The sequence below is a fragment of the Callithrix jacchus genome, chromosome 11 (assembly GCF_049354715.1).
Source record: "Callithrix jacchus isolate 240 chromosome 11, calJac240_pri, whole genome shotgun sequence".
NCBI lineage: Eukaryota > Metazoa > Chordata > Mammalia > Primates > Cebidae > Callithrix > Callithrix jacchus.
Window position 1 is genome coordinate 70,657,914 of NC_133512.1, and position 13,563 is coordinate 70,671,476.

The 13,563-nt window shown below is 34.1% G+C and overlaps 1 protein-coding gene and 1 pseudogene across 31 annotated transcripts in view; both read left to right on the forward strand.

Annotated features, from left to right (window-relative positions):
- The window catches only part of MAGI2 (membrane associated guanylate kinase, WW and PDZ domain containing 2), a 1,508,583-nt gene that overhangs the window by 123,634 nt on the left and 1,371,386 nt on the right, over positions 1 to 13,563 (forward strand). The window lies entirely within an intron of this gene.
- LOC118143955 (U6 spliceosomal RNA) lies at positions 3,032 to 3,150 on the forward strand (annotated as a pseudogene).

A 13,563-nucleotide genomic window follows, 5' to 3' on the forward strand; every position in this document is an offset into this window, starting at 1 on the left:
TTTATCCCACCACATCTTAAAATCAAAAGAGAATAATTCACGGTAAAGTACTTTCATCATAAATTTTATACTCTGAAAACAAAACCCGAAAACAGGATTGATTTTTCTGAGCAGTGAAAAGTGCATAGGAAATTATATGAGTATTTGCAAGGACAGTTGGGAAAAAATGAAGTTATTTATGTTAGTAAGTGATTGCTTAATTAAGTAGGAAGTGAGTTGAAGGAACGACTTGTAACAAAATGAAAACAATAGCGATAGTTTCTTTTCTCTAATTAGGTCAGAATGGCAACCTTAAAATATAAATAAATAAATAAAAATAAAAAACATCTCAGTGTTGGATATTACACTTCCCTCAAAAATTATGGACTGTTTTTGTTCAGCCCATCTAACTTAGGTCTATTCTTCCTTTAGTCTGACTAGTAAAATGTAATTTTAAGAGGAGAAAAATGTAAAAATGGTTTACCTACGAGCATTCTTAACAATGGAAATTATTGCCAAATCACTTGGTAACAGTTTTACATTTCAAACATCTCTTCACATTTGGCAGTTATCTGTGCAGCACTGGAGGTAGTGGATAAGGGGTGATTTTGTGGGCTAAGAAATAACAAATGCAAAATGAATGAAAATCTTGAACTCAAGCATACTTAAAATGCTAGTTATGACTACATATTTCAAAAAGCTGTTACTATCACACAGAATCCTTAGAACCAAGAAGTTATTTAGCCTCAAAGTTTATTTTTAACTTAGACTCTTTTTCTTCTTCATAACTCTTAGATTTTTAGAACATATCCAAGAAATAAGTACTATGAGAATTTCTCAATTCTGAGAATTCTGCAAATTTAGTTAATAGCATTTTTGGCTCTCTATGCCTCAAGAGAACATCAAAATATAAGCTCTAAACTTGGTGTCTTCCTGGATTCTTAGATTCTAGTGTTCATACATACATTAGTATGCTCAGACTTTTGTAACAAAGTGCCATAATTGAGGGGCTTAAACCACAGAAATTTATTTTCTCACCGTTCTGGAGAATAGAATTTCAAGATAACACTGTCAGCAGGGTTGGTTCCTCATGAGTCCTGTGAGAAAGAATCCATTCGATGCCTCTTCTGGTGGTTTGTTGTCAGTCTGTGTGTTCCTTGGCTTTATAAAAGCATCACCTTGATCTCTTCCATCATCTTCCCATGGTATTCTCCTGGTATATGTGTCTGTGCCCATGTTTCTTCTTTTCATGATGACATTAGTCATATTGAATTGGGGCATGCCCTACTCAGTATGACTTCATCTTAACTAATTACATTGGCAGTGATCCTGTTTCCCAACAAGGTGACATTCTGAGGTACTAGAAGTTGGGACCTCAACATATGCATTTAGGAGGACACAATTCAACCCATAGCAATATGTAATAAATAAATGGATATGGACATTCTTGGAGTTATCCTGCAGATCATCAACTCTCAAATGAGAGTAACTATCATCTGTCTCTCATAGTTACCCAGAAAAATTAAAGACTGGACACTTTTTATCAGAAGAGGAATTGTTTTCTACAGGTACCCAAGTTCTACTACTGGGGATCACCTCTTAGCCTACTTCCCTAATATCTACTCTTACCCTAGCCCCAGTTCTCTACCATGCTTTACCTGAGTCACCTAGGTAAATGCCACTTTCATATTACCCCATTCCCTAATGACTTTCAGTGGCATCTTGTTACCTGCAAGGTAAAATACAAGTTCTTAGGTGTGCCATTTAGAGTCTTCCATCCACCCAAGCATCCCTACCATTTAATACTGTCAACTGTTGCATGTAAAAATCCAAAGTTCCAGCCAAATTCAGGCATTCACTATCTTCTGAACACACCAAAAACTTTCTTATCTTCATACCTTTGTTTATACCTATTTTTATTGTTATAAGAAATCTTCTTTCTTTTACATAGCCTATAAACCTGACTGAAATACCACCTCCTCCATCACATCAACACTATGCATAAGTTATACCTGCCTCTCATCCCTATAGTACTCATTTCTATAGCAATTGCTCATTCCTATAGCAATCTTATAAGTTATCTTGTATTCATTTCTCTTTGTATTGCTAGATTATTTTAAACAGTTTGTGTCTTACCTCCCTAGCTAGCCTGTAAAGATCTTGGGAGTAAGTAATTCTATTTTGTTATTCATAGTGTAATAGTTATTCTCAAATGTTATTGACATAATTAGGATTCATTCATTGTACTTTTTTTTTTGCCAGTGAAGTATTTTGTAGCTGTGTTTTTATTTCATTTAAATTGTTGATTGTTACATCTCTAGTTCACAAAGTTTGACATTATCTCATACAGTGGGGGATTTGGATTCATCCCATAAAACTAGTTTATCTAGTCTTCACTTACCTTACTTATAAAATTTGGAAGTAACATTAATTTAGTTCTAAGATTACTCTCAGATCTGAGATTTCACAATAGAAAGGCTTATATATCATATTTTAAAAAATACAATCTCTATATAAAGTTAATTGGGCATGACAAGTTTTTATATGGATACAGGGATAGATGGATTTATTAACTAAGTGTTGTTGCCTTTCTGTAAGTGCTGACTGACAGTTTAGTGACCTTCAATTATTTGTTTGGTTTTATGATCCATACTCTAGCTACATTATAAATAGTTTAAGTGATCTATTGAAAATAAAAACTAAAAAGTAATTCAAAGGCAATTCCTATAATGCTATGTAAGAAACTACTCCTAGCAGTGATTAGCTAAAGGGAAATTAGGAGTAGTGGAATTTTCAATTTAATATTTTTTAACAGAGTACATATTACCTTCAAAATTAAAAAATAATAATTAGGCAGTTTTGGTGCCAATGCTATTTTTTAAAGAAAATGGATCAAGCTGGTGAAAATCAATAATAAAAATAAAAATAAATATCTTCTTCCTCTTTCATATGGAGTCTTAGAAGTAAAGTGTCAAATCTAAAAGTGTCTGTGAAATACATAGATAGCTTTATTCGTGTCTTCTCATTAGGATATGCAAAGTGATTCTTCATGGTGCTCACTTCAGTAGCATGTACACTAAAATTGTAACAACACCCAGAAGATTAATATGGCCCTTGTGCAAGGGTGACTGACACACAAATTTGTAAAGCATCCCGTATTACCATATTTTTACCCCCCAAAATGACAAAGTGACACAAAGAAACATTTGCAGGTGCTGATTATGTTTATTTCTTAGAATGTGGTGATGTTATTTTGAGTATTTGCATATATTCAAATTCATAAAATTGTGAACATTAAGTGTATGCAAGTTTTTCTATTTCAATTATGCCTCAATAAAGCTGTAAATGTAAAAATGTGCTTCCTCATGATAATTAGTGAAGAGACTAGTGCTTTGAAGATGGAGAAAAAAGTAAAATAAACAAGTAACCCAAGAGAAGCAAAGTAATATGTGGTACTTGGTATCTGAATTGACTAAATTACAAGTACATAAGCACTGAATATGATTCCAAATTTTCTGGAATGTCAAATAAAGAAGAATTTTTTGGCTATATCATTTTAATTACATAATTTAAAACATCTAAATAATTCTATATAGAAAAACTCTTGACATTGACTTAAAGGTAAAGCTCACTTTGTTAGTTCTTTTGTAAGGGATATTGGAACACAGAGTCCACCATGTCTTCAACTACAGTTTTTAGAAAGGTGCACTTTGTTCAACGGACATTTCTTTTATGGAGGCTCTAACAGTACTGAGAGCATAATACTCTATCTTAACACGGTGGACTGAGTTATTCTTGCAAAGAACCAGTAACAAGGCCTAGGCTCTTTGCTTTCTGATGATCTGACTGTGTCAATGTTTAACTGGAAGAATTGAAATTTCTGGCTCATTAATGTTTCCATCAGATTGCTTTGCAACACTCTTAAATGTATTATTATAAGGTGAGCATGGCATGTGAGACCAAGAGAGGGAGGAACTTAGTAGTTAGGTCTGCCCTCTTGTGGAGTTCTCACTGGGAATCAGCCTCTGGTACAGTCCAAGTAAGCCAGAAAGGTGATAGACAAGTTCAAAAAAGTGATTTCACTAACTAGATAATGAAAACAAGTGGATCTGGAGTCGAGTAGCAGAACAATGATCCCAGGGCCAAGATAGCATGAGGGGGCCAGCATAAGAAGTTATCCAGTTCTCCCTTCTGCAGCAAGATAATGTGGGTGCCCAGTAGCTTGCCAAAATACTGGGGAAGAAGTTAAGACAGACATTGAAAATCCACATCAGTTCAACCTGTTGGAAATTCAGCTGAAGAGTTCAACCCTTCAAGTGGAGAAGGGCTGAAAGACCAAGACTAGTTTTAATCAGTTTGTTATAGGAGCCCTATCCTGGTCTTCATGAACTAGGCTCTATTGGCCATTGCAGATAACTGCACACTGCTTCCTTACACAGGAGTGCTGATAGTTATGAACCATCACTTTCTAAAGTAAAGGTATTTTTAATGACAGGAAGATATGGCTGCTTTTTATTTTTGTTGGTAAAGCCCTCTTTACACCAGATTCTGAGGGCCAGTGCAAGATTAACCAAATTGTTCTTTACTTCTATCTTCTTGTCCAACAAATACTCAATACAAGAAGTATCACCTGTTGCTTAAGGGTGGTGTTTTTATAAATAAACACAACTCATTATTTCCACCAATGTCAGTGTGGAGAGTGAAGGAAACTGACATTTATTAACCTTTACCTGTGAATCAGATATGCTGCCAACCACTAATACCATTCCCTAGATAATTTAAACAAAAGCTCAGAGACGGTTACTAATTTATGATCTTATGCTTAGAACCTGGATCAAATCCAGTTCCATTTAATGCCAAAACATTTATTTCCACTGAGTATTACTGCTCAATAAAAAAAGATTAACGTAATTGTCTCTGACCCTATATGTATTTTAGGTATTTCTTGACCCAGTGCTTACAACGTAAGTGCTATGTGTCCAAATTTACCTTCTATGTTACTCTAGATTTAAGGATCTTTCCACTAGAGTCCTGTGTTTTCAGATGAAGACAAATGGTCAGTTTCACTGGATATAGTTTATAAATAGTTTTTATAATAGGTGTTTTCCTCATACAGCAGGTCTCAATTTCCAAGGCTGACCTTATGCCAGAGTTCCCATATTCAACAAAATGGCTAAGAGCTTCTCCAGGATCCAGGACTAGTGCTGGTTCCTTTCGTGAAACCTCAGGTAAATGACCTTGCCAGGGATACAAGTTTGGATCAGAGTTTAAGGTAAAAGGCTAGATTTGAGTTATGAATCCCAAAGGCATTTCTGGGCATTCATATACACACGTTCACACATACACTATTCTGCCTTCCCTAGCCATATACCCACCCACCTTGGAAATTTGTATATAAAATCTTATCTAGGAAACAACAATGCTTTCAATAGACAAATAGTTTTTAAAAACTGGCAGACAATTAAAACCAAAATCCTATTAGAAAAAAAATGTGAAAGAAAGCTACAAATTTGCCATTGATGAGCATTTATAAGAAAAATGTTGCTACAGATCAAATACGAAAGCCGTCACCTAAAGTTTTACTACGCATTGAAAATTGTAATAAAGCTTTTACTACTATGAAGGAAGACCATGAATCATAAGTACAAGAACTCAAGACAGTGGGAGGAAATAGAATTTCAATTGGCAGAATTCAGTGAAATGGAGAAACAAATTAAAACCATCTCTGAAATATGAAAGAATTACAAAGAGGAGACATGAGAACAGACACTGAAGTAAACACAGCAAAGACATAGAGGATATAAATGAGGCAAGGTGAGAAATCAAAATTAAAATGGAAGATATAAAGTATTAGGGAAAAATGATAGGTACATAAGCCAGACAAAGCAGAAGCTATATATTCATAATCAGAATCCGTGGAAAATAAAACCAAAACTAATGGAACAGAACAAATATTTGAAAATGTAAGAGAAAATGTTAAAAACAGAAAAGAATAACCATATCTATCGAAAGCATATACTGCACAGCACTGAAAACTGACCCCAGTCAATGCTGAGATATATCTTTCTGCTGCATACTTAGGATATACATATTTAAGACATATTCTAGTAAATTCATTAGCCTTTATGATGCAAAAAGCATCTTTTAAATAGCCAACCAAAAATATCATATCATTAACAGGAAACAAACAAAACAAAAACCTCAGGATTTCTCCTTGTTTGTATTCAGCACTGGATGTCAGTGGAACAAAACCTCTGACATATTCAAGGAAACAAAATTTAAGCCTAGGATTTTATGCCCAGAAAAGATGTTTGTTAAGTATAAAGCCACAAACAATATAGAATGTGCCACAACTCAAGAAATACTGCTCACATACCGGAGACTGAACTTCAGCTAATCAAGGGATGACAAGGAAAATTTTAGCAAAATGGCTGGTGATAAGCCTTCCTTCCATATACTTAGTAGAACTGAGACTACAAGAAATGTGTGGATGAGATGAAAAAGTCCAAAATAAATTATATATGGCCTGGAAATTGAAAATATACAAATAACCAAAAATTGGGAGAGTAAAATAGAAAGAATTTTAGTGATTTCTCAAAAACAACAACAACAACAACATGTAACTACCATATGTAGAAACCTGTGGGTACAATATTGACTGATTGTATCATCTGTAACCCTGTGAAATCAAAGCATGTTACTTAAAGCTGATAAATTAAGTAATAGAATTATAACATATTATGGTTGTATCACTTAATGGTACAAAACAGTAAATAAACATTATTTTTAAGAATCATGTGCGATTACTAAATAGCTAAAAATAGAAATGTTTGACAATTTGGCATGATAATACTGAATATTAAAATTGTATATCTAAAGCTTGCATAGCCCTTTAAGTAGAATGATGAGGTGAGTATATTTTTTTCTTAAAATAACTTATGGCAAAACATAACCAAAAAATAGATATTACTATTTTTCTTTGTACTTATTTTCTAGAATAGTGCATTACAGGAAAGTATGGTGAAGTTGAAAATCATAAGCCTAAAGAAAATAATTTTACAATAATATCTACTGACTTTTAGGGTCTAACACCACTTGAGTGCCTGTAGAATCAGTTTCTTTTCCTTGGCTCTGAATGCTGAATCGAGAATCAAGGAAGCATTGTCTCTTAGCAGGAAGTGGGAGTACCCGGCATAGGTTGACAGGGAAGTCCTCTTTCTCAAGGCATGACTGCAAGGCTCTCCCATCACTTACATTGGTATTTAGGGAAACTCCTGGCTCTTTCATCTCAAGGGAGCAAAAATATGTTACAACATTTAACATGAGATACAACATATTTAGGGGTCCAAAACACCTTTGAGAATCTGATGAACGCAGTAGGACCTTTCTCCAGAAAAAAATGTACATGTCACATATTGCTTGCAATCCTATGGGATTCACAGGGTTCCCTGAAGCTCATCCAAAGAGACTCTCAAGATATATGGACTCCAGGTTAAAGACACTGGTTTTAAAAGTTCTTTAGACTTTGGTCAGAATTTTCAGTGTTGAAATTGCTGGTCAGAAATGCAGGTGTTACTGCATGCTGTCACGGAAGGAAGGCTACTAAAATAGCATTTCCAATCCATCTAAGGTATCTTTCTTATTTATTTTAGTATGAGTGACAGTCCTCTAACTCTGGCCCCCAACAACCTACCTTAGAAATACCTGGATTCCTGTTAAAAATAGAGGAGGATTTGCTTGTTTCTAAACCACACACTAATCTAGAAAAGGCAGATGCAACTGCAACAGCAACGCCTCCAAACTGTATGTAGAACAGCAACAAATAAACAACCCTGCCCGTAGTCTCACTGCCTTCTAAAATGAAACATTCCAGAGCTGCTGCAATAGGTTACCAAGGGGAATAATTAATCATTATGAATCCAAACATGTTTTTTCTTTTCTATTTTAAAGTGACTAGCATTTTGAGAACATTTACCACATGCTAAGCCTGCAAGTGGACACTATCACAAAGGATGTTTTATGCTCATTGCTGCTCAATCATCACTTGTCCTAAAAACAGGAAGATGTTCCTGGGTCACTAGCTTTACTCGTTTGCATGCAGCTCAGCATGGTGGCAATGCTGAAACAAGCATACACGGGTGTCTGACTAGTAGGCACATACCACATCACAATTAAGGGTTCAATTACCCATGTGGCAGCTAGGCAGAATGGAGCCCTGTGTTCGTTCTGTCTTTCAGCCAGAGATTAGAACATGTCTTAAGAATGAGCATTGTCCTACATGGTTAACTCTACAGGCATTGTAATTCAATTTGGAAAACACAAAGCACTTTTTTTTTCCCAACAGATTTTCACTATTATGTTTTTTAAAGAAGTGATCAAATAGGTACCCAAAATAAAGGAATGTTAGGATTTACAGATTAAAAGTCTCTTTTCATTGTACCAGGAAGGACTGGTGGAATTTTGATCTCAAACTTGAACCAACTGCTCGGGTTACTTCATTCAAATCTGAGTGCATCTCTTTTGGCACTGCTGACTTATGCAGTAGCTCTCTCTTTGCAGTTTTCTTTATCTTCATGTAAAGTGGAACTCTGGACATGCATAGATGTGCACACAATATTTTATTTGGTACTCTGTGCCTGGCAGGGCTGATGCAGCAGAGTCTCACATGCTCCAGTTTCTTATTGCACTTCTATAGAATTCACAATTAATTTCACAGTGGAACGTACAATATAAAGTGTTCTCAATTTGTCACACTTTTTAAAGTAAAAAGATCACTTCAGATAGTAATATGGTAGTCAAGCAAATTTATATATTTATATATAATCTCACAGAGTTAGTTTTTTTCTGTGACAGAAGCAGCTAAAATGTACTTAATTAATAAAAGTCCCAGGTGCAATTTTATTAGCTCTAGTTCTCATGTCCTGTGTTAGATCTCTAGATTTGTTCATCTTACATGTCTGCTACTTTGTATCATTTGACCTACATCTCTCTTATCCCCCTAACAACTGTTTTTCTCTATCTCTGTATTTTTATTCAGCCTTTAAAAAGGAGATTCTGCCATTTGCCACAATATGGACGTGGCAAATGAAAAAAGAAAAGTATTAGATAATATTTTTTAATAAAAAGTATTATATAATACAAAAAGAAAAGTATTATATAATCTCACTTATAGGTGGAAGTTTTAAAGAAGTCAGATATTCATATTTAATTATTGAAAGCCACCATTAGCATTAAAAACCAAATATACCATTAACTCAGTCATCTTAACACACACTATCTGAATTTCCTCTATCCTTCTGATTTTATCAATGCATACATTATAAATGCAATAGTGTACTGGCAAACATCTTCCTTTTTCTTATATATAATTTGTTTTTATTTTCATATTGATCATTATTTAAATTATAAGAATAATTAATTCCATACTGTTAGATAAATTATCCTAGTTTTTATTTTTATATGTAACTCTACCATAAACAGTTTATGGCACTATGCAACATGCTAATGTTTAAGAGCTTGGGCTTTGAAGTTGGGCAGATTAAACTTCTCTTAATATTGGTGTGGCTATTTAACCTCCCTGGGCCTCAATTTACCTGTGTCCTAAATGGTTACAGAATGGTATCTTCCTGATAAATTCATCTTGAGGATTAAATAAGATAATCCATGTAAACCAATATATTGTAAATGTTCAATAGTTGTTAGCTATTATTATGACATAACACTTTTTGTCCTTCTGAATTATCAATTTGAGTTTATTTCCCAAGAATGAAAATATTGGTTAAATGATGTGGAAGCTCATTAATTTAGTTAAAATATAATTGAATGTCCACTCTATATTAGGTGCTGAAAGAAAGTGGTGAACAGTCAGGTGAGGCCCCAAAATAAAAGTGTTTGCAGTTTGGAAGAGAAGATAGACATTACACGAAGTCATTATATTTGAATACAGTGTTGCAGAAAACAAAGTACAAGTGTTAAGAAATACAGACCAAGGAGATATATATTGCCTAATTAACTTCCAAACTATTTAACATTTTAAATAAAGTGAGAGCAATGCACTGGTTACCAGAATTCTCGTTTTATTTTATTTAGTTGATCTTCGACCTCTGATATTCTTTCTTCTGCTTGGTCGATTCAGATACTGAAACTTGTATATGCTTCGTGAAGTTCTCATGTTGTGTTTTTCAGCTCTATCAATTCATTTATATTCCTCTCTAAGCTGTTTATTCTTGTTAGCATTTTGTCAAACAGTTTTTCAAGGTTCTTAATTTCTTTGCATTGGGTTAGAACATGTTCTTTTAGCTCAGAGAAGTTTGTTATTACCCACCTTCTGAAGACTGTTTCTGTCAATTCATCAGAATCATTCTCCATGCAGCCTTGTTCCCTTGCTGGTGAGGATTGTGATCCCTTAGAAGACCAGAGGTGTTCTGGTTTTTGGTGTTTTCATCCTTTTTGCTCTAGTTTCTTCCCATCTTTGTGGATTTATCTACATGTAGTCTTTGTAGTTGGTGACTTTCAGATGGGATCTCTGAGTGGATGTCCTTTTTGTTGATGATGAAGTTATTTCTTTCTGGCTTCTTAGTTTTCCTTCTAACAGTCAGGCCCGTCTACTGTAGGACTACTGGAGGTGCACTCCAGACCTTGCTTGCCTGGGGATCACCTGCAGCAGCTGCAGAACAGTAAGGATTGCTGCCAGCTTCTTCTTCTGCTTTGTCCCAGGATGATACCTGCCAGATGTCAATCTGAGCTCTCCTTTATGAGGTGACTCTTTGGATATACAGGGGTGGGGAGCTGCTTGAGGAGACAGTCTGTCCTTTATAGGAGCTCAAGTGCTGATCTGTGAGCTCCGTTGTTCCGTTCAGAGCTGTTGGGCAGGTACCTTTAAGTCTGCTGTAGCAGAACTCATAACCACCTTTTTTTCCCCAGGTGCTCAAAATTCTCAATAACAGCTCAATTTTTTCATTTCTACCTTAATATCTGCAAAATAAATGTTGTCAAAAAGATTTACCTATCTTTTGCCCACTAAGAATGTGGCTGTATACTTCAGAAAATAAAATTATATTACTATATATTTTGGATTCTCCTTTATCTATTTCCTATATTTTTACTATTTTTCTGATATTAAGTGTTGTGGTTATTGTAGTAAAGTTTTACAGTTTTACATTACTATATACATCTTGCTTTTCCTTTATAATTTCTTCCATTGATTCAATATTTATGCTGTACATTTTCCAAGGATCTTTTTATTCTTGACCTTGAAAGTTCTCTAGCTGTATCTAAAAATGCCACTGAGATCACAGCAGGCATTTTTTCCCTTTGCTATACATAAACCATGGTCACTGATGTTCACTCAAGCACTGTGCAAAGAATTAAATTGCAGCTTGAAGATACAACCTAAACACTCCTCTCTGATAAAAATAAACTATGTTAAAGTCATCATATATCTTTTCATTTTTGTTAAGAAAAAGTGATTTATGTTGTCAATTTTGTAAAGTCTTCAGACTATCTTCATGCTTCAGAGGGGGAACTCCCCCCAGAGAATAAGTGACCCTTAGAATTTACATTTATATTTATGTTGTTCTTTTAAAAATATGATTCACCAATTCACATCTCAGCAATGTAAACCGAAAACCAAAGCACTTATGCTTGACAAACTTCAATGTGAACGTTACCATAGAGACTTTTTAAAAAATATTTTACAACCAGTCCTTTTGGACCACGTTCGAATGTTCTTCAAGGCCCATGAAAATTGTTTATAATTATACATGTTATACAGATATAATTAAATTATGCTTTCAAGAATAATTTGATGAAGATGGATAGAGTACTAGAATTTAATCAGTCCTGAGGACAGACTATGTCATCATTACACTTTATCAATTACAGACATTTGATGGAAGCATCACATGGTTATCATTTTTATATTTCCTGTTTTTAAATTCTCAACTAAGCTCTTCAAAATTGCAAGAGCAATATGACTAGAGGTAAATATTGTCATACAACAACATTACTCTTTCTAAAAGTATACCATAATTATTTCAAATAGGGACTATACTTGCTGGGCATACATAGGTGTGGTTTAAGTAAAGAGTCACCTGATAGTCTGACTCAGGGCAATATTCAAATTGTTTAACAGTCAAGGCCTCCAATGATACCAGGTATTACTTTGTTGTAAGTGGATTATGCAGAGATCAAGGGCAGGGGCTTTTAAGGAAATTATAAATGACTTATGAAGAAAAGAGAATTACAAAAAAAGTCCCAAATTAAATACAATTAAGATTCAAGGTGATATTTTTCAGCCTGAGAACTAAAATAACCATTCTATTATTTGATCCTTAACCATGCCAACTGACATCATCAATATGTAAATGTTATACCAGACACTCGGAAATCTATTATATTATATCATATTCTCACCCCAGTGAGAATATGGTAGTATTAATTCTGTTTTATGGATAAGGAAATGGAACACTAATGTTGTATAAGAGGTTAACTGGCAGAACCAGAATGTGAATCTGATCTCCTAACTTCAAATCCTTTCCTCAGTGTCACAGCTGCCTCTCAAAGGTGTTTAGTAGATGTGTATAGAGATGACATGGATGGGTTCCTGGGTGAGTCATTAGATAGCAAATCTATTTCATCGTTCTTTCACAGTGTATTATCATCCTTACTTCTAAAACACTAAATAAAATACTAAATTTTTTGGAAAGTAAAAATGTTCTTTTATCAAGGGAAAGTTTCCAGAGGATATTAGAAAATAATTTTTAAAATTTGATTACTTATAAATTTCCTAGGAGAATATAGTGACCTGCTACTATTTAAAAAATACTTTTCTTCCACTTGAGTTATTTGTGTTATTATTTTCAATTAATTTATATTTATGTATTTTAACTCCATTGTCTTTTTTATTTTTGTTTCTAGTGAAAATGTTTTGAAAGTGACTCTGGTTAACAAATTAATTAAACATTCAATAAAATCACCTTTATGCCTACATCAGTAATTTAAAAGAATCATGTTTTAAAATTTTTTTAAAAAGAAAAAGTAATAGATTTCAGAGCTTGAATTCAACACCAGACAAAATTCCAAACCCTTATTAAGCAATTGCGTAATAAGAAATTGTAAAATAATTGGGAATAAATCCAAATGCTGTAAAACGGATTGGTAGGCTTGTAGATAAGAGGAATTCTAGAGATATGCTATTTATGAACTGAAGGCCATTTGATGTCATTATTAAAAAAATGAGTACTGAAAAAAAGAGCTGATGAAACTGTATCTAACGTAAATTACTTAACAGATTGGTACCGGTTGGGAGGAAGTGGGCAGTATTGGGACTGGATGAGAGCTGTACTGGCCAATCACGTATCTGTTCATGAGCCTGCCCAAGTCTACATTGTTATTTTTTCCAAATATTTGGATGGGGATATAATCAACAGGGTTTTCATATTTGTGTGTATCAAACACTGGAAAAGACAATCAATCCCTATGTTTATTTCCTACAGTTAGAACTCTAAAGGGACAATGAATGAGTTTAACCAAAAATAAGACATTGGGAATGACGAATGTAAAATCCTAACTTAGGTTCACAAA